The 20,488-nt window shown below is 40.8% G+C and overlaps 1 pseudogene; it reads left to right on the top strand.

Moving 5' to 3' along the window:
• Positions 1 to 15,765: 15,765 nt before the first annotated feature.
• LOC148029394 (uncharacterized) lies at positions 15,766 to 20,268 on the top strand (annotated as a pseudogene).
• The last annotated feature ends 220 nt before the right edge of the window (positions 20,269 to 20,488 follow it).

Below are 20,488 nucleotides of genomic sequence, written 5' to 3'. Positions count from 1 at the left end.
CTTTATAAGTAGAACCACAAAATGACAAGAAAGCTGGGTATCTGTGTAAGCCTCTTTGCTAATGAAGTTTTTCTTAAGAGTGTATGTAGAATGATGATGAATCCATAATCTCCACAACTTGAAGAAGAAGACCACTTTACTAGCAAGCACCACACACTCTCTCAAGTCTAAATGTGGAGACAAAAAAATGTCTATATAATCAGCAACAACCTGCAAATATGCCCCAGTCCCTTGCATGCTCCTCTCTTTTTTTTGCATTTCTATCATACATTTTTGAACTTGTCTAGAGACAATCACTTGGGCTGCTCTCCAATTTTGCCGATCGTTTCATTGTATATCTTCTTCTCGTAACTTGTGTTGATCGATAGAGAAATGATTATAGACCAAAGCAACATGATTGAGTGTAATCCAAACTTGTCCAATCGCTAGTTGTCGAATAGGACTATCAAGAGGGTTCACAAGCTTCTTTCCACAATGCACAAAATCTTGATCATGTAGTCCATACACATTGTCTCCTATGATTCTGCCTTTGAGTTTCCATCCATCCCATTTGATACCAAACTTTCTATCACTTTTTCCTAAATAGTCTTCAAGCATAAGCTTGCGACGTCTACTATCACCATCTGAAGCATGTCCAATTATTGGCCCTAGGCAATCCTTCCATTTTGCATTCCACATTTGCTCCACAAGACTCCATTGAGCTTTGATGAAATCGCTATCAAAGCGATTACAAGTGCAATGCACAACAAGAGCTAACCGTGGAAGACTCTCATGAAGCGGGTTGACAATGAGCAGTCTTGCATAATGTCCCACTACGTGATTTTGGAAGGCATCCACTATTGTCTCATATCCTTGTGCTCCATCTCCAACAATGATAACATCATTTGAGGAGCATTGATGATCCTCTCCCTTTCTTCCACAAAACCCAATTAGAGTGTCATCCTTCGCATTCCATCTGCAAAAACATGAAGCTCCACTTTAACATCTTTATTTCCATGGACTTGTTACATAAATAAATTTTAAAACTGAAGCGAAGAGAAATTCAACTAAGTTTTTACCTGATGCGACGCTTGATGGTTGTTTCATCTTCAACAATAATGAATGGCACCCGTGATGCTATTCCATGTTTGGACTTTACATCCTTGTATATCTTTCCAACCATATCAACGATATACTCATGCTCTCCAGATTGAAATTGAGTTGCCTTTATTCCTTGCCTCCTTGTGGTTGACAAAGATGGCCCTCCAAGGTTTACACTTAGAAAATCATGCAAGCGCGGCCCACCCCATAGCTTTGCAACCTCAACAATGGTCTTTGAGGATTCTGCATATCTTTGCCCCTTTTTCGATCTTAATGCATTATTTGCAATGTCTTGAAGAAAAGCCCATAAAGCTAATTTGCCACCAAACTTTCCTTGCCTATGAGCCTCAATAATGTTATTGCAAAAACGTTGCACATCCTTCCTATTAATAGCCTCATAGCTTGCTTCTTTTAAAGACCTGATTCTCACTGAAAGCACCACAATCTTTGCCTTCAACCACCATAGTTTTCTCTTGGCCTCTCGCAAGTTTTTCTTTGTCCCAACTACAACGCTTTTAAGCTCTGCACCAGAAAGGTAATCCAATCGCCTTCCTTGACCTGTTTGCCTCTCTCCTCTTTTCTCAATTGCACTACCCTCCCGATACACTCTGCCACGAAAATCAGCGCAAGATGGAATTTTCTTACAATACTCGCATGTGAAACTTTCAAACGGAATTCCAATTCTTGAGATCCGAAGACAGCACACATGCCTAAAGCATCCATCTATCCTGTATTCAACATCCCCATCATATAAAGTAGCTTTTGTATGTGGCTCACAAAACCACTCTTCACCCATCTTTAGGTCTTGGAGAAAAGGTTTTATATCAACCTCACTACCATTAACATCAAGTTTACACTGCCATAATCCCCAACACAGATTTAATAAATGAGAGCTTGAATCACCTGCATGGATGGAAGCCACCTCCTCATGCTCTTTGGTTGACACGAGGAATGCACCCAAAGTTTGTTGACATGGATCCTTTTCAAAATTCTTTTTAGGTCGCCCACTAGCTCCTGTGAAGAGAGAAGATGATTGCTTTATTGTGGTCTTCTTGCTCCATGCATTGATGTGAGATTTTGCATTGATATGTTGTGTTAGGATGGTCTGCAAATCTGAACCTCGAGGACATAGGTGCAGCCACTTCCCATCATATTTGCACACAACTTTGACACTATTTTTATCTTTGTAGTCATGTAAAGTTGCTTCAACCAACTGAAAATCAGCCCCTACATGAGGATACAAAATTTTGATAAGAGTTTAGAAACGTAGCTGACAATTGAATCTGATATGCACAAGCAAAAATCCTTAAAAAAGGAACCAAAATAAGGGACTAAGAATTGTCTTACATGATTCAACAAATATCTTTTACAAAAAAATATTACAATTTACAACATAAAACAAGAAGTTGATTCTTACCTTCATGAGTTCTATTGAAATTATTCATCTCCTCAATAGCTGCCAAGATTATTATTGCATCATCAGAATCATTCTCGTCTTTTGGAGTACTTCCATGAGAACCATGAGTAGAAAATGCATCAAACCTCAAACTTCGGTTAGATAAGTATCATTTTTGATGTGCTTGACCATCTAGAATGTGAAATCTCATGAAGTTTGACAAGCATGAGTATGCGGATTGCTTGCCACTAGTCACTCCCGATCCATAAGCACTCCCACATTCATTGCACCACACTCGAATCAAAGGTTGGTCATTGACATCTTCCGTGATGAGCTGAAATTTATCATCTCTAGATGGCTTTCTCTCACTCAACTTCTTGCGGACCTTCTCACATTGGAGCTCCCAAATTTTGAGCGCTTCTTGTGTTACTAAAACACTCTTGAGCATGTTGACTCTCCCACCATGATCACCCGCTTCCCTTATTTGATCGCCCTCTTCCATCCCATCCATAGCAGTAGCTTCCATGGAAGTATTTAAGCTTCTACAAACACGCTTTGAGGACCCTCCATCATCCACCGTGGTTGATAACCTCTTTATGCCAACTCTCTTGCTATTCTCAATTTTCCAACGCTCCTCTTGTAATGCATTCAATATGCATACTCCATCACAGTCTTCATCTTCAATAACAAACTCGAATGATTCACTTACAATGCCATCTTGGATGATCTCTTGATGTATATCACTATAAGTGCAATCTGCCATCACTCTGACGTAGCCCAGCACCTTCTTCTCGTTACTCCCATGATCACACACCTTTATGTGAGTCTTTGATGCCATGAATGATCAGATCTCTAATCAAAATAACCATACAAGAGACATGAATGATCAGATCTCTAATCAAAACAACCATACAAGAGAGAATGAGGAAGGAAGAGTAAAAAAAAAGACAAAAAAGACATTGACACACAAACTATTCTCTCTTTTTCTCTCTCTCTCTCAATCTCTCTATTTCACACACACTAATGATGGGAATTGGAAAACTGGAACCTAAATAATATGTGCATGTTAGAATCAAAGATTACCAGCTTTTCAAGAGGTCATGAAGTAGATGCGGGGGATGCAGAGATCGTTGCCACCAGCCAAGATGGGAATCAAAGCTATGACGGGTGAATGGCAGGGTGAATGTAATCCAGCTCTGCTCTTTCTCAGGAATTGGAAACTTCTTTACCAGATGTTGGGGACTACTGCAAACATGCACAGTTCAGCAGCATACCATCAAGAAGTAGAGGTCCAACATATCATGCAAGTGGTATAAAACCAGAGCATTAAAAAGCGAGAGAGCAATTCAGCATATCATCAAACACGAGCAGTACACCATATCATCAAGAATTAGAAATCCAACATATCATCAAGAATTAGAAATCCAACATACTAGTCACATTGCTGGCTGGACGCTTAGATAAGAAAGCATCCAGCTTTGGCTGAGACTTTCTCTTCTTCCTATGAGAAGAAGAAGATTTTTCTATTCTCTTGTTAAGATCCATGGTCTTTTGATCAGATATGTGCACAAATCTACTCTGGAATCCATAAAACCATATCATGTAGAAAGCAAGAGATGATGACAAGATCTCATAAAATAGAGCACTCATATTACCAACGAAACCTTACAAATAGGGCAATCATATTACCAACAAAACCTTACAAATATGAGACATTGCAATTTGTCAAATACATGCAGTACAAAACAATAAAAGAAAAGAATAATGTTTAATATACCTGTGTATCCCAAAATCTAAAAGCTTCATGTGCCCATGGCGATCTAGTAATAGATTGTCTGGCTTGATATCTCTATCAAAAACAAGTGACAAATCACAAACTAAATCCAAACCTTTCCATGCAGTAAGAATCCAGTAAACGACTTGATGTACGTCTTGATATGTTGCCTAACGGCCTACATACAGGAACCCTTCCTGGAGAGGGAAAATAGGATGCAGATGCAGTTTGGTCCTAAGCTAAGGTACCAACTTCAAGAGAAGAAGGCATCAAATTATGCTTGTAATTATGCCAATAAACAAAACGACAATTATTGATGTAGCATGAGACAAGCAAACAGCTATGCTTCAAGCATTCCTATAATAGGAAAAGATTTCAAACCACTCACCAGTCTTTTTCCACTAGTCATCCAATAACAAATGGAGTCACAAGAAAGCCTACCCAACCACAACAGTGTCACACTTGAATTTTTCACAACTTTTTTCAATTGAAGAAATGCTTACCAAGTTCTACGAGTTACATGGTGCTCCTCTCTCGCTTTTAAAAATAACACAAAATGATATCAGCAAACAGTTTTGTGGCATTTTATTGGGTGTGTATAGTTGGTGATTGCTACTAAGACTTTCTTCCAATCGCCTATTCTCACAGAGAGGGACAAATAGTCTCTCACAACCTCCTTTGCTAAAGTTGAGGCCAACACTCATAGCTAAATAACGAACAACCTATGGCTTTATTCCAACACGTTGAAGCTTAGGAAATGCACCACAAGATGTCTCGATATGAACATAGTTAGGTGCATAACAGGAGAAACCTAGATGAGCACCTACTCAATAACGTAGCCAGGCACTGCTTTGCAGAAACTGGCATTGGACATGTTAGTAGAAGAAGATAGTACTTGATGGAGCTAGGCCTTCTAATATTAGACGAGCCATCTCACAAACTATAAAAATTCAACGATCCAAAAAGTTTAGGAAGCTGTAGTGTAGTCTCCCATGAGGGGAACCCAAAGATTCATAAACCCAAACTATGCATGAAGGTGAGAGACATTACTAAAGGATAAATGGTGCCCTAGCTTTTTCCAAAAGACCCCCTACTTGTTATAAATGAGGGCAGCAACTTGGTTAAGACAAGCAGTAACAGAAAAATCCAAGTTTTCATCACAAATAACCGAGAGCATCAAGTAATCAGAGAGAAAAACAGAGAAAAGGATGCACTCAGGCGAGCACATTTCCTGCATTGCAAAGGAGCGTAGCGCCGCTGAACGTCCACTTGATTCACTGGATCGTTTCCATGTAGAAAGAGACACTGAGCCCAAAAGAGAACTTCAATCAGAGAAAAAAAGCTTACCTGGGTACGAGAAGAGCTTAACAGAGTGATCAAGAGAGCAGAAGGCGACGCTGGTTCCAGAAGGGGAGAGAGCGAGACTCGTAATGGCGGAGCGGTGGTGTAAGAGGCGCCAAAGTGGAACAATGGGAGACGAGGCGGGCCAAGAATGGATGAAGAGGGTAGCATGCGAATTAGAGGCAATAAGCTGTCTCTGCTTCTGGTGTTCGTGAGGAGGGAAAGGAGGGCAATTTTATTTATTTTTGCAATACCCTCCCCAACAGAGGGCAGACGATACCTCCGGGGGTTGAACTCACCCACCCATTCACTTTTTTTTTTTGGCAATACCCTCCCCAACAGAGGACAGACGATACCTCCAGGGGTTGAACCTAAGTCCTTTACTCACCCACCCATTCACTTTAACCACTCGACCAAACCCCCTTTGGTTTAAAAAAACTTTAAATGTAAATATTAAAATAAATTTTAAATGTAAATAAAAGGAGGGCAATTTTAACGAGAGGAGAGGGGAGGGGGTGGGGAGAGCAATTGGTCTGTCGTGTTTCTTTTCTTTCTTTTCTGAAGAAAGAGAGGCTTCTTGTCATGGGAGACGTTCCCATTGGGTATGGTGGTCGATAGATACCGAGAGAGAGAGAGAGAGAGAGAGAGAGGGAGGGAGGTACCTACTGGCACTACATTTATTAGTTGTTGATGGTTTCTCACGGGAGGAAAAAAAATCTTCATTTTGGGCTAAAGCTGGGGCCAGTGGACAATGGGCAATGGACATTGGGCACTGGACAATCCTTTGATAATGAGTCGTGACTCATAACATTCCCCCCACTCTCCACTCCTTAGACTAGTTATCTTTACTACTACTAATAACACAAAAAAATGACAGGAGATTGATACATTTGAGCATGTCAATTGACATGCAAGGTTTTTCAACACTTGTCAAAGTGACAGGAAAACTTTTAAACATGAGTTGTTATTTGACAGAGAAATTTTTCCATTGCTTTTTTTGACAGGCAAAATGGCCCTTGATAGGAAAAACAGCCGTCAATTTTAGGCCTTGCATACCAGCCCTAAAGGCTGCACCCTCCCCACATGCGTGGAGTTGAGTGAGGGAGTGTTGGTGAGGGGGTTGTCGAAGGTGTGGATGGTGTGGTTGCTGAAGTCACAAGACATTAAGTACAGACTCTCTTTCTAAAGGCCCATTATCAACACCTTGTGACCAAAAATCGCCAAATCCAGGTAGCTCTCAAAATGGTTTCCAGTCCAAAATTCCAAATCAATCCTCTTATGAAACAGAAAAAAAGGCAATCAAAGACCTGGAGTAACACCACAGGCTGGGGTTTTCTATAAAAAGGGATTTGTGTATGGTTTATAAAATGAATTTTCTAACTACAATAATGATGAAGATGCCGTGTTTGTTTTTGACTTGATTTTATAGTACTTTTTGTTATATGATGTTGGGAGAGTTTGGTGTATTTTTTAAAAAATGCCTTTGAAATTTAGTAAAAAAACATCCTAGTTCTTGCTTTTATAGGTTTTGTAAGCTCTTGCACATAAGTTTATTTCGAACACTGGTAGAAACCCATCACTGGAGAGAAAAGGAAAAGATTAAGGTTAGGACTTTTTTTTGGCCTTGGTATACGCCTCTGTATAAGTCTCGGTATACGCCTCAGTATTTTTGTATACCGACGCACATACCGAGACGTATAGAAAGACTTATACCGAGGCATATACCGATTTTTGCGTCGATAGGCCGTGTCGGTATATCCATAATACCTTGTAGTGTGTGTGTGTGTGTGTGTGTGTGTGTGTGTGTGTGTGTGTGTGTGTGTGTGTGTGTGTGTGTGTGTGTGTGTGTGTGTGTGTGTGTGTGTGTGTGTGTGTGTGTGTGTGTGTGTGTACTAACAACCTAGTTCTGAAGATTTATGGATAAAAATACCCCTTATTTTAATTTCTCAGTATACAATATTTAACCCCCTTCTTTCATTTTAAATCTGTAGGTGAAACTGATATTAAACCCCCTCCTGTTGAGTGCATGTGCTACACCTACGGGCCTATAAGGTGGACCCCCCGGGATTTTTATAATACATCCTAGTTGGTGGTTGGCTATCATAGATTTTCAAATGGAAGCTCTTCCTAATGTAGTCGATCTACATTTTTCAAAGATTCCTACCATATTTAAGATTTATGGAATGCACCTAGTTACCAAGTTTCACAGCTCCTTGACCTGTAGCTCCATCAGATGAAGCAGGATTCGCACTCGATTGGACCTTACTGGAGGCATCATATAGTTCAGTTTTTTCCATGCGCCTACGCACCTGGGGCTACAAGAGAGTTGACTCCTTGTGGAAGGAAATCAACCATGAGAACCCTCTCAAAGAGGGAGAAAAAGAAAGGGGGAGCTTGGAATCCTCCAAGGGAAATTTCCCTTTCTCTCTCTCCTCTCTCTCTCTCCATCTCTCTCTCTCTTCTCTTACTCTCTCTCTCTCTCTCTTTTCTCTTACTCTCTCTCTCTCTCTCTTTTCTCTCATACACACACTCTCTCTCTCCCTCCAGTCTGATAGTAGGGAAGAGTAATGCCCCTCCTTCTTATGGGAAGATATGGCTTCAATGACAATATTTGTTGCCATAGATGCAGCCACATATGGATTGAGAATTGAAAGGACTGATGAAGCTCATAAAGGAGGCATGACCAAAGCAAAATCTCCCGTTTGGATACAAGCATTAGATTGCATGGAAAAGGGAAAACAACAAATTCTGAATTGGTTGATGCAAGTCAGAGTATACGAGGGAGGAGAATAGGATGGAGTGCACCAATGGATTCATTTTTAGCCTATGATTGTTTGGCTGAGGCTCTTGTGGAAGAAAAGAGAAGAAGACATGAGGACACTACTGGTCCTTTATCTTTGGGCCCATCTAAATGCATAACATGAAGTAAAATGGAGCAGCAAAATGAGGCTTAAAAAGTCATCCTTGAGCATGTTATGGAGGATGTATCTCAAGAGAAGAAACAAGAAGGGAAGAAAAGGGGCAAACATCTTGGCTATAGGTAATAATCAGATCTTGAGATTTCCACAAACGTTAAAAAGGTCTTGGAAGATTGCATACTTGGCAGTAGAGTGGAATTCACACTTGACGAAGTTCTTGGAATCGTGAAGTGTGAGTTTCATGATGCAATCATTGATATGTTGAAACGAAAAACACAGTTTGATGGTGAAGTTTTGCAAGCATTGATGCAGGTTGACAAAGACATAGAGAAACAACTTCAAGGGAAATATGATGATGCATGTAATGCTAATTTGGAGTAGGCTGATGTTGAAATGGGTTAAATGGAAGTGTAGACAACAAGCTTGTGGCTAAAATTGGTCGTATGGGAAGTAATAAGCATAGAGAGAAGGCTATGTATAATGGGAATGTCCATCAACAACAAGTACATAAAGAATAAGATGCTCATTTTATTCCAAGCAGTCATTATTCATCACGAATGCAATGACCTCGTGCTACAACAAATACAATTGTTAAAATGGGAGAAAGAGAGACACCTTGCATAGCTCTCTTGGATCATGGTTCCAAAATCAATATTATGGCACGTAGTTTGTATGAGAATGGAGGTTGGCCAACTAATGTAGATCTCGAATGGCACATTCGGACAACAAACAATTTATCAGGGAATCTTTATGTGGCTTGTCTAAATGTACCCATGACTATTGGAGATATTAGGGATGAATATCTTTTTTTTGTGCAAGATTCATGTAGTTATTTGGTGATTTTGGGTTAGCCCTATATTTCAGAATCAAGGTTGGAAACAAAAGCCTTAGATGATGGTTTTTCATATGCTCGGGTTCAAAGTAAAGACAATACAAAGGCGGTACAGTTTCGCACTGTTTGTGTGAATCATCCCCATAATCGAGATAGGCTGCGCAATAATCCCCCAGCCACGTAATACACGAGAGTTTAAGGATTTTTAAACAACACGGCTATAAGTGGAGGCTATGGTAGTGCCTCTAGGAAGATAATTATGCCTCCAAGAAAGGAGAAAATTGTGTTTGTGTCTAGATTGCAGGAATGCAGAGCATATAGTCTTTGCAGTTTTAAGAATATTTCAGCCATGTGGAGGGCCGAAAAGAAATATGTAGGATGGGCTGAAAAAGAGTTGAAGACATATGGTTTGATGGCTGCAAATGAAGGTATTTCATGGCTATTTTTAGGGCTGGTTGATGTTGATATAGTGGTTAAAATTTCTACATCGCATAAGGGGGCTTTTATAGTGGTATTTGGGAGGGGGGGATAACATGGTCTGGAGGCCCCCTCTTATGCCCATCAAGGCAGCCAGGTGGATGGCCTCCATGTTGAGTATGGTGGAGGGGAACAGAGAGTAGGCATTGCCTCCATGATGCTCGTCCTCCACACATTCGTCACCCATCCCTATAGCTCCCCCTGTCTCCACCATGCCGTCCCGTCATCCACAACAACCCCCCGTCCGCTAGCTAGCGACGTGAGTGAGGGGGCATATTATTTTTTAAAGAAATTTTTGTTAATTAAAAGGGGGGGTCATATGGCAGGGGAGGGAAATATTACAATTTTGAATAGTAGCCAGTGGAAGCAATGTATTAAAGCATGCAAGGTAGCTCAGAATGAGAACGTAGGTGAGGGTGAGGTTGGATCATGTATTAGTAGATTGCTGAAGGCAAGCACATTGGAAAATGGTTTCAGCAATCATATGTTTAAGGCTATGAAGGAAAAGGTGTTTGAGTGCATATTAAGTTCTCACCTATGGATGCACAATCCATTTGTGACAGGGCCGGTATTAGCACAATGACTTACTCAAAGATATTCAAAGGTGTGAAGGTTGGGTTTGGTTGTGTGCTGAAGAGAAATAGAATCGTGTCTCTTCCTTAACCTTCAAAGTTAATAGAGGCCCAATAGCAACTTAATGCAAAGGTTTTGGAGCTAATAGGAGATCCTCATGCATGTTCAATGCGTGGAAACACTAAAGGTTGTGGAACCAAAAATGCATATGAGGTGAAGTTTACCAAACTCAACAATTACTATTTAGATTTTTACAAGGTGTAGTTGACAATGGTAATGTACTACAATATGTCTATTGAAGAATGTAATAGTAAATTACAGTTTGTTATAAAATTGGATGAAAGTGAGATCGTCAAAGTAGTAAATCTTGAAAGAGTTAGTGTAACTTTGATGAATAGATCTTTACAATTTGACAAGAACAACCCAAGAATTTTAGTGTTCAATCTGAGCGCCATGTGTGGTGGCTCACTGCATTTGAAGCTCCTAAGGAAACATTTGAGGTACTGCAACTATTCTTTATGCACACAAGCATTCCAAGCATCATCTATCATTAAGAACATGGTGAGATGCTCTCGGTTGAGGGTATGGTCAATACTTGGTTGAATGCATCTTGCAACTCACTCTCTCTGTCTCTTTGTGACTAAGGAACACCCACTGTCTTGATCTTCGTGTAAATATTTTGTCCCTTTTGTCAATGATGCTACACGAAATGTATGGGTTTATCCTATTCGTAGCAAAGATCAAGTGCTTGACAAGTTCAAAAAATTCTTGGCATTGGTTGAAAATTAGACAGACAAGACACTTAAGTGTCTTCGCTTTGACAATGGTGGGAAATATGTGTCCGAGGCCTTTCAGGCATTTTGTGATAGCAAAGGGATAAAGAGGGAGCTCACTGCCCCTCATAATCCACCCCAAAATGGAGTTGCAGGTCCGTACGATGCTGTCTCATGCTGCATTACCCCATGGTTTTTGGGCAGAGGCTATTATGACAGTCGTATACTTGATTAATTGTTCACCGAACAAGTCTTTGGGGGGGAAGGGAAGTTCCCCAAGAAGTGTGGTCAAGCAAGCCACCTTCATATGATCATCAGAAAGTGTGCTCACTAATTGTCCTCTCACTTGAGGCTTCTTATGGTTGAGGTTGTTGGTCATTCTCCTTTTCCTTATAGCAATTCTTTCCATGTTGTCCTACTACTCTTTGTGTCTTTCTTCTTCCCCTTTTTCTCCTCTTGAAAGCAAGATGGTTGGGCTTGTTGGTGTGGGAGAACAATGCTCCTAGGGGATTGGTGATGGCTCCTCGTGGATTGGCGATGGCTCCGAGGTCTCCTCTACCACTCCTCTCTCCACCTTCCCTAGATCTTCCTGGATAATGGCTATTAACACTCCTCCAAAGCCTATGGTTAAAGCCCTAGAGGCAGGTTTTTTTCTCTTAGACTCTATAGTGGTAGCCGAGGACTCTCCTCTTGCCACCCTTGGTACTCTGGCTAGTACATTTGCCATGGATTGTATTATTTTTTTAAGCGGCCACTGCCTCTTCGGATGTCACCACTCCTTCCAGATTGTGGATGCTGTGATATTTCAATTGGTTGAATGCTCAAATCTCCATGGCTAATCCATATCTTCTATGTTCCTTTGCCGATAAGGGAAGCCTATTGGCTTTATCCTGTTGTCCTATCATTTAGGTTCCTCTCGCCACACAATATATCACAGTTAGTTTTCTTTAGAGGGCGTCTCTTGCACGGAAAGTAAGATGACTATAAAGATTAGTGTTTGAAAATGAGAATTCTCATACAATGAGGAATATAATCCACAAAATGAGAATTCTCATGTAATCAATCTACACATTCATTCTTTTCATTTAAAATTCAATTCCTATTTTGATTTTTCATCCATTACTCCCCTTTCCTTGGAAAGGATGAAAATCCTTTCTAGGATTGTGGCTCAGGTAAGTTACTCATAAATATATGTATGCATCACGTGGGTTCTAAACAATGTATTCTTAAAATACGATTTCCATACTTTTTTTACATATAGAAGGGCATAATATAAAGGTGTTATTTACAGATTGAATAGAAGATGATTATGTTTTATTTAGAAAAAATTCATAGATAAGGATATGTATAAATAAACCTTGAACGCACATGATGTAGAGGGGATATACATATAGTAACTTCCACGAGGATTGTGGAAATCAAGGTCTATCATGGGCAATCAATGGATATGTGGCATGCTTACACTTTCAAGAACCAGTCATAAAACTTGGGGTTATAGTCAAGAGTTGCATAACAGTCCAAATCCCATGACAAATGCCTAGTTGTGTGGTGTAAGTCAATACATCACTCGAGAAGTCACTTGAGTTGAGCCAACTTGCAATATGGAGTTTCGCCTCTATTAGAATCTTATCCAAGAATGGGTGAAGCATGGCATTATCGTCTAATGGCTAATTCTTGGTTATAGGCAACACTCTAAATGAGGTGGGGGCCACATAGGTTTGGCTGCACTCAGAAGTCTTGATAGCACGTCGTTGCTCCGTGTTGGTCATGATTTGATATTCCTCTTGGGCTCATGAAAGGCACAAATTATACCACTTGCATAAGAAATTAGACTCAAATTCAATGAGTCATTGGAGTTTAGAAAGTTATTATGGTGGCATGAAAATTTTACTAGTTTTATAAGATGTGATCAAGCTTTGGCTTATGGCCTTTTCCTGTGAGATTTCATTGCCAATCATCTTGTTTGCAATAGCGAAAGCTTAAATAAAGATGAATTCATATTCTTCCCAAGAACATGGTAAGGAATGTACCTCAGTTGCTATAGGTTCATCAAGTAGACCTAGGTCTAAATGCTCATAACTTCTAGCAAACAATGTGAAAGTTGAATCCAACCACGGAATGCATATAGCCAAGTCATCCTATGTGTCCATGGCCATATTGGATGCCACTTAAAGAATGGACCATCATGGTGGCAGTGGCTTAAGGTGAACTAGTGGCTTGGGTTTAGTTGAATAGGACAACTTGATGTGGGGCACTTCCACTAGAATATTCTCAGTGGGTGTGGTAGGCTTGGATTGTGAGGTTTGTAATTTGATTGATGTTTTGTCATCGCATCTCTTGGTGATTATCTTAGAGTCTTTAGGTAGGGCCTTTCTTGGTTGCTCATGGACTTTTGGTTGAACTTTGGGTCTTGATAGATCATTTGGGCACTCAAAAATTGAGCATCCTCTATTTTAGTTCTTCTCCTCCCTTGTTCCAATTGACATTGTGGAAGATTGGTTTTTGGGGCCTAAGATTGAGGATTCAACTTAGCATTCCCGAGTTTGGACAACCACAGTGAGGTGTTATCCTTATAGTATCCTTGGGCTTGCACAACAGGGCTTTCAAAACCTAGCATTGCTCAATCACATGTGCACTATAGGAGTTCCAACTCCACAGTTTAGGCCTAGAGCATGAGTCATGGAAACTAAACATTACTAATGTTTGACATTTGTGAAACTATGCTTTATGCTTAGGAACCCACTTGAGTGTTTGGACCATGGTTCCTTGATGCAATTGGGTCGGTACCATGGAAGCATGTTGGGATTTACTATAGAAAATGTCGATTCTAGAGCATGGCTATAGAGGTTGAAAGAGGAAGAGTGAGCTCGTGAGGTAGCAAACATCAAGACCAAATGTCACACAACTGAATTAGGTTCCAAGATGGAAGCTTGGAATCATAACCATAATCTTGTGTAGTGGACTGACAATGATATGGAAACTTTGCTAGAAGTACAAAAGTACTATGACATTGCATTCAAAATGAGAGCAAGTACAATGCTTTATAGGAATAGACTAGGCTACACTTTCCACCACTTTGCATATGGGATTATGTATCCTAAGCCCACATTGCTCCATACAAAGAGGCTAAGCTGAGTGTGATTGCCAATATCTCAACACCCCTCCTCAATCACAACCAGAGAAGTAAAAAGTGTGTAGAGGCACTAGTGAGAAACCACGTGAATAGTGTGGGCATACCACAAACATGGTAAACACAAGAGGCTATCGCAGAAAAGGCAGTACAAGGTTACATGAGGATTTTACAAGCTTATGTTAGAAGCATTAGGGCTAGGCAATGCAAGGCTAAAAAATTCTATCATAATAGAAGGACTAATGAGGTTTGTCCTTCTCTTGGGTGGTCTTCTTCTTCTTTAACAGTAACTAGATAGGCCTTTTGGGACCTCTTCCTAGCATGATAGAATTTTTCTGTGTGCCCGATCTTTGCATAAGTCACATACCAATTGATCTTTCTTGCCCTTGTACCTAGTACCTACATATAACATTTTTTCATCTTTAGAGATGCTTTCTTGCAAGCTAAGTTAAGAGACTTTCCATGTAGTTTAAGTGAGTTGCAAGAAATGTGTTTGATTTCATATCTAGCCTAAAAATTCCAATCATAATCCATACTTAGATGACTTTGTGTGCACCAAACAAAGTATCTAATCTCTTCCATGTATCATTAGAGGTTTCACAAGTATCCACATGGTGGATGTAGCTGTCATCCAATTCTAGCTTAATGATGGCATGTGCTTTATCATCATTCTTTTGCTAAGTAATTTCAAGGTCCACATCCCAAGGCTTCTTCTCCTTGCCATTGGTAATGGCCCAAAGACCCTTCTTCATTTGAATGAGCTTGATATGGCTTTGCTTGGTGTGAAATCGGACCCCTTTGAACGGAACAATTGAGAGTCTTTGGTCATGCTGGAACAAAAAATTAGCACCACAAAACTCAAACTTGAGCAACAAAAGATTTAATTGTGTCAAGAGACACAAGGAATATAGTATCATATAACACTTGATAAGTATCAATAGATACTATGCTTTTAGGCACTTGAGTTTGATGCTTTGATGCTTGGATTTCTCCCCTCCATATAGATTTGATGGAAAATGCTTGTTGGAAACTTCAATTCTTAGTGGATCAAAGTGGCAGAGGTTTGGTTTAAGTGGCAAGAGAGAGAAAATGAAGGAAAAAATGAGCTTGAAGGTAAGTGGCTATGGCTTCCTACAGTACCACCTCTAAGTAATCTTCTAATAACTCTTTGTTGCAGTGGAATTTTCTCAAGCCCTCTTAGCTAAAGTAAGTCACCTATACATGTGGAAACAGAGACACAAATTTCAAGAGCAATGGAAAAGCCACAAAATTGAAGAAGATGCAAACTCTTCATAGTACATGGTATCTTGGAAGAGTCCAAAAGATGCGAAAGAAGGTAGGTGGTAGGTATGTAGATTACAAGCGAGGTCTTGACTTGGTAGATCGACCACAAGGGATGGAGGTTTAGCTTGGTTGGTATCAAAAGGTGAAAGGACACCATACATACTCTTATGATGTGACAGACTTAAACATGGTTGATATTGAGTCAATTATTGCATTGGCACATTTAACATACAATGAGGCTACTGATAGATATGTTCTTGATCAAAATGATTATCGAATCTTTAACGATTTCTTGAAGTCTGCTGGTTAGATGTTTATTTAAATCATGTAAGTATGGAACCATTTGGTTGTAATTTGTGTTTTAGTCATGTTATAACACAGGTGACCTTATTCTTTCCATTTTCATATGATTGCAGGCAACGAATCCTCCACCTTGCAAAGTGGGGAGGAGTTGGAATGACATGAGTTGGATTTTTGTGGGACTGAAGTGTTTTTTGGGAAGGAGTTGGAATGACATAAGCTAAATTTTTGTGGGACTCAAGTGTTTTTTGTGGGATTGAAGTGTTTTTTTGTGGAATGACATGAGCTGAATGACATCCACTATATGTTTTTTGGGAGAGCAGGTAAATTCCAACCATTGTCTCTTGGAAGAACGGGGTTTATCTTGTATAGTACTCTAGTTTTATAGTAGCCCAAATTCAGATTAGTTTCACGTAGCAATTGATTGTGTTATTGATATTTGCAGTACAGGTTCGTAGCAGCATGTATTAAGGCCTTTAACGATTAAGGCCTTCGACGGTTGAATTAATGGGCATGTACATAATATTTTGCTAGCAGCTCTCAAGGACCTTTTGGTTTGGCCAAGTCGGGCAGTTATACCAGTCTTTCCAGGTGATTACAGGTATAAATGAATTACCCTCCTTCTTAAGTGAGTTGTATAGGCTAATATCTGTCAAATGCTTCTCTCCAGTATGCAAGAATATCTAAGAGGACAACATGGTGAAGGTTCCTATCAGTTGTTTTGTTCAATTGTTGATTTAGCATGTCAGTAACTAATTTTTGTGTTGAGTCATCTCTAAAAAGTATTTTTGACAGTGATCCGGAAGCAAGCTATATGGGCCATCTCTATGTTCAGCTAGTTGAAGCAAGAAATCTGGCGAATTCACTGGAAGATTCGACCCCTATGTGATCTAGCAGTTGTTTGCAAGTCACTGTGAAATTTTATATCACTATCAAGGTCTCCTTTTGTAACACAAGAGCAGGTGGTTGGTTTTTTTTCAGAGCTGGGCTGGCTGTGCAGCAGCCTGAGTATGAAACAGGAGTGGCTTTCAGTGGACAACATTGACAGGCGGAGCAACCTTTCTATGCAGGAGTTTATCACAAACTATGAAGAACCGAATGAGCTAGTAATCATAACAGATGCATTATGTAAGTGGCCAGCCTTGATGAAGTGGAACAAGGAGTATCTAGTGAGAGCAGCTATTTGAATCAGCCCAAGTTTACAGTTGCTTTTTTCCTATTTTTTCTTGCAGTGTAGCCTGCAATTGGTTCTATGAGCTCACCGCACGAGAGGAGAGGGCGTCTGACAGATTGGCAGTCCTGCATGGCTTGCCGAAGTTACAGAGTAAGCTGCCAAATCCAACCAAAGAGGCTGATGGAGGAGTATCTTGGAGTCCCTCACAAGTGTATGATAACTGTGATACAAGAGGGGGTTGTTCTGCTATAAATGAAGCTGTAGTTTCACAATGTACAAGCCCAATGCCACTGCCTGATGAGCTTGCAGCAGTAAGCCCAATGAGACCGCCGCAAGGGTACCCAAGCAAAGGTCTTTCACAAAGAGCTTCTCCTAGAAGGTGGTCTGCCTCTCCTTTAAAAAAGGTTCAAGTTGGTCGATTTGGGAGCCGGCGGGCCGGGTCGGTCGTGATTCGCAATATCAATTACTTTTCTGAACGCCAGAGTAAAGAGAGACACCATGTTATGGACACCAGTAGCAGCAGCGATGGTGAAGAAAAGGCTAAGAGCTGTACTCTAGATGAGCCAAACTAAGACTGATGGAGGAAACTCTAGAGCGTAGAAAAGCGGAGATGGATGCCCAAACAGCCAAGCTCAATGACAAAGCTCATGCCAAGGCTCGTGCTGCCAAGCTGCTTGCCCTTTAGGCCAACTTGAGGGATATGCAAAGGCTCCAGGTAAATATCTGGCTGAATTTGTTTTGGCATGAGATTTTGTCCATAGATTCTAATGTGTTATGAATATTTGACATCTGTTGGCAGGAGGATGGAATGGTTGGGCATGGCAATCTTCAACCATTGTTGACAAAGGATTACTCAAGGTCTGATAGTAGTCCTCCCTCTCCTCCCTTAACACCCCGAGTGGTGAAAGAGCAGGCATTGACACCAAAAGCTCATAGGGCAAAGAAGGTGGTGTATGCATCTCAAAAGAACTCAAGCACTCCTGGGAGCTCCAGACGAATAGTTTCCATCTCCCCTAAAACCACTCCTTGAGGAACTCTGGGGTAAGCCATTGGTCCAGAGGACCCCTAGTTCCTCAAATGCCCCTGAGAACTCTCTTTCCTCCTTGGTTCCTTGCTTTTCAGACCCGAAGAATGAAAACATGAAACCATCTCCAGGGAAGTTGTCGGGCTCTGCGATAGTGCTTTCCAAGGATGCTGGGATTCCTGCTCAGCATCCAGGAGCAAGCAAGGCTTTACAATCAGGACCAAATGGCAGTGTACCCAAAAGAAGTTCAAGGGTAGAGAAGAAGACCCGACCAAGGCAAACCAGGCAGAGTTTTGTGACAGGTGAATTAACAGATCCATCTCCTATGCCTGAAGGGGAGGTCTCCCTCTCCCTCTTGAGCACTAAAACTGACATAAAAGTGGAGGCTCCTATCATGAGCAAGATAAGGCAAAGTTCTGTTGCTCCTATTCAGGAAATGAAGCCCTTTTTGCGCAAAGGGTCTGGCATTGGACCTGGTGCTGGGCCAGGGATTGCAAAACTGAAGGCCGAAGCAGTGAAGAGTTCTGACGAAGATGTCCCAAGAACTCCTACAAGAATTTCTGATGAAGAGGCTCATGCATCTGCAAGGAGCGTCATGGACACCAGCGATGGGGAATGCATTCCTGTGGAAGCCCCAGTTGCAGATGCTTCCTTATCTTCTTACAAGGAGGAGGAGAAAGGGAAAGCACAGACTCTAGAGCTGTCAGATGTTGATGTAACTCATAACTCAGATGGTGGCTTCTTTGCTGTATGCGAAGATGCCAAGGCTACTGAACTTTTGAAGGATGATAAATTGCCACACGTTGAGAGGGGTTGTCACATTGTTTCATTTCCCATGGAATTGGGCACTAATGAACGTCACGATAGTAAGTTTGCATCTGAGCCAGACTCTGTACCTCACACACCTTGGGATGAAGCAGCTGGAAAGGGAGTGCCAAGTGCTACTTTGTCTCAACTTCTCTCTGAGAGTACTGGCTAGGTGGTGCATATTGCATCCTCAGCAAGTGGTTCTGCGTCATTTCGTGCTAATCTAGCAAGTGGAGAGCAATATGCGCCCAGAGTCTCTCCTATGAAAGCTGCCTCTCCGGCTAGCTCAAGTTTGAAGCGTCTAGGCGCTATCATTCCTGACTACTTCAGTCCCTCTGCTGCTACCCTTGTGGAGTCCCCAGTTGGAAGTCTTGCTTCTCGGGATTCTTCTGGAGTTCAGTATTCTTCTGATACGGATCTCACTCACTCACAAAAGAAGTTGGGCTCCTCTCAAAAGTCTATAGTAGTGATCGTTCCACCCAAAGAACCTGCAAGAGGTTTCAAGCGCTTGCTGAAGTTCGGTCGAAAAAGTCGTGAAACACCAGATATCATTGTGAGGGATGGTGTATCTGCATCTGCCCCTTCAGAAGGTGACGACGAACTCGAAGAGGTCAACAAGGAAGCAAATAAGCACTCCTCTAATATAATACTCCAAAAACTGAAGCTTCAAGAGAGGCTTATAAAAGATTATGGTAGTGGTAGTCATGCCAGTAACACAGACACAGGACCAGGTAAGCTCTATTGTTCACTTTACTGTTTGTATTATGTATTTCTTTGGTATAAAAGTTTCACAAGAATAAGTGGAGCCTAAGTGAAGGAGGTCAGTGGCAGTTATATTTTAGATTCCATCTTATCTTTTTCATTTTTTTAAAATGCAGACCTATCTGTACAAAGCTCCATTGTTCCATCTAATTTTAAGCTTCAATATGATCATGCTCATGGGAGTACAAAGCTCAAAGGTAGCTTCTTCTGTTGATTTGCATTGATAGCTTTCCACTAGACGAAAGTTGTGTAGCTGAACATATTTCTTTTTATACCTGTTACAGCACCATGATCATTCTTTTCTTTGTCGACTTTTCATTGCTGTAAACTTGGGCTGATTCATGATGAACATAGACTTGATATTTTTTACACTGTTGAGCAGGAGCAATCTTCTCAATGTATTAGACTTTCTGAAGCGGCCAAATTCTGCTCAACTGGTATCAGGCACAAGAGACCGTGTAAATTTGCATGACAAGTTCAAGAGCTTGTATGTCCAGATGTTTCCTGGTTCTATTGAAGAACTGGAGAGTAAAGCTGCAGCAAAAGCTAAGCAAAGAAATGCTGGCTCATTTTGGGACACAGTGATGGATGCCAAAGTTGGCAGCTTCAAATTTGGTTTCTGAAATGCAGTTTTTTAGTGACCGCTATGTTTAGGCAGGTAATACTCTCTACAATCTTCCTGGTGCATGGTGAGAAAACTAACATATTTGCCTTGAGTTGTATCATGTGATACCTTATTAGGTTCGTTGGCATGCAAAGTCAACTTTGTACCGATTATCCCATTTGCCTGCTGGTGGCATAAAAAAGTTCTCTTTGGTGCTCAAATCATATGCAAGGAAATAT

The sequence above is a fragment of the Lygodium microphyllum genome, chromosome 11 (assembly GCF_053477565.2).
Source record: "Lygodium microphyllum isolate KBCC chromosome 11, Lygodium_microphyllum_v1.1.10, whole genome shotgun sequence".
Taxonomy (NCBI): Eukaryota; Viridiplantae; Streptophyta; class Polypodiopsida; order Schizaeales; family Lygodiaceae; genus Lygodium; species Lygodium microphyllum.
The sequence above is the reverse complement of the archived record's forward strand: the minus strand, read 5'-3'. Positions and strand labels throughout refer to the sequence as shown.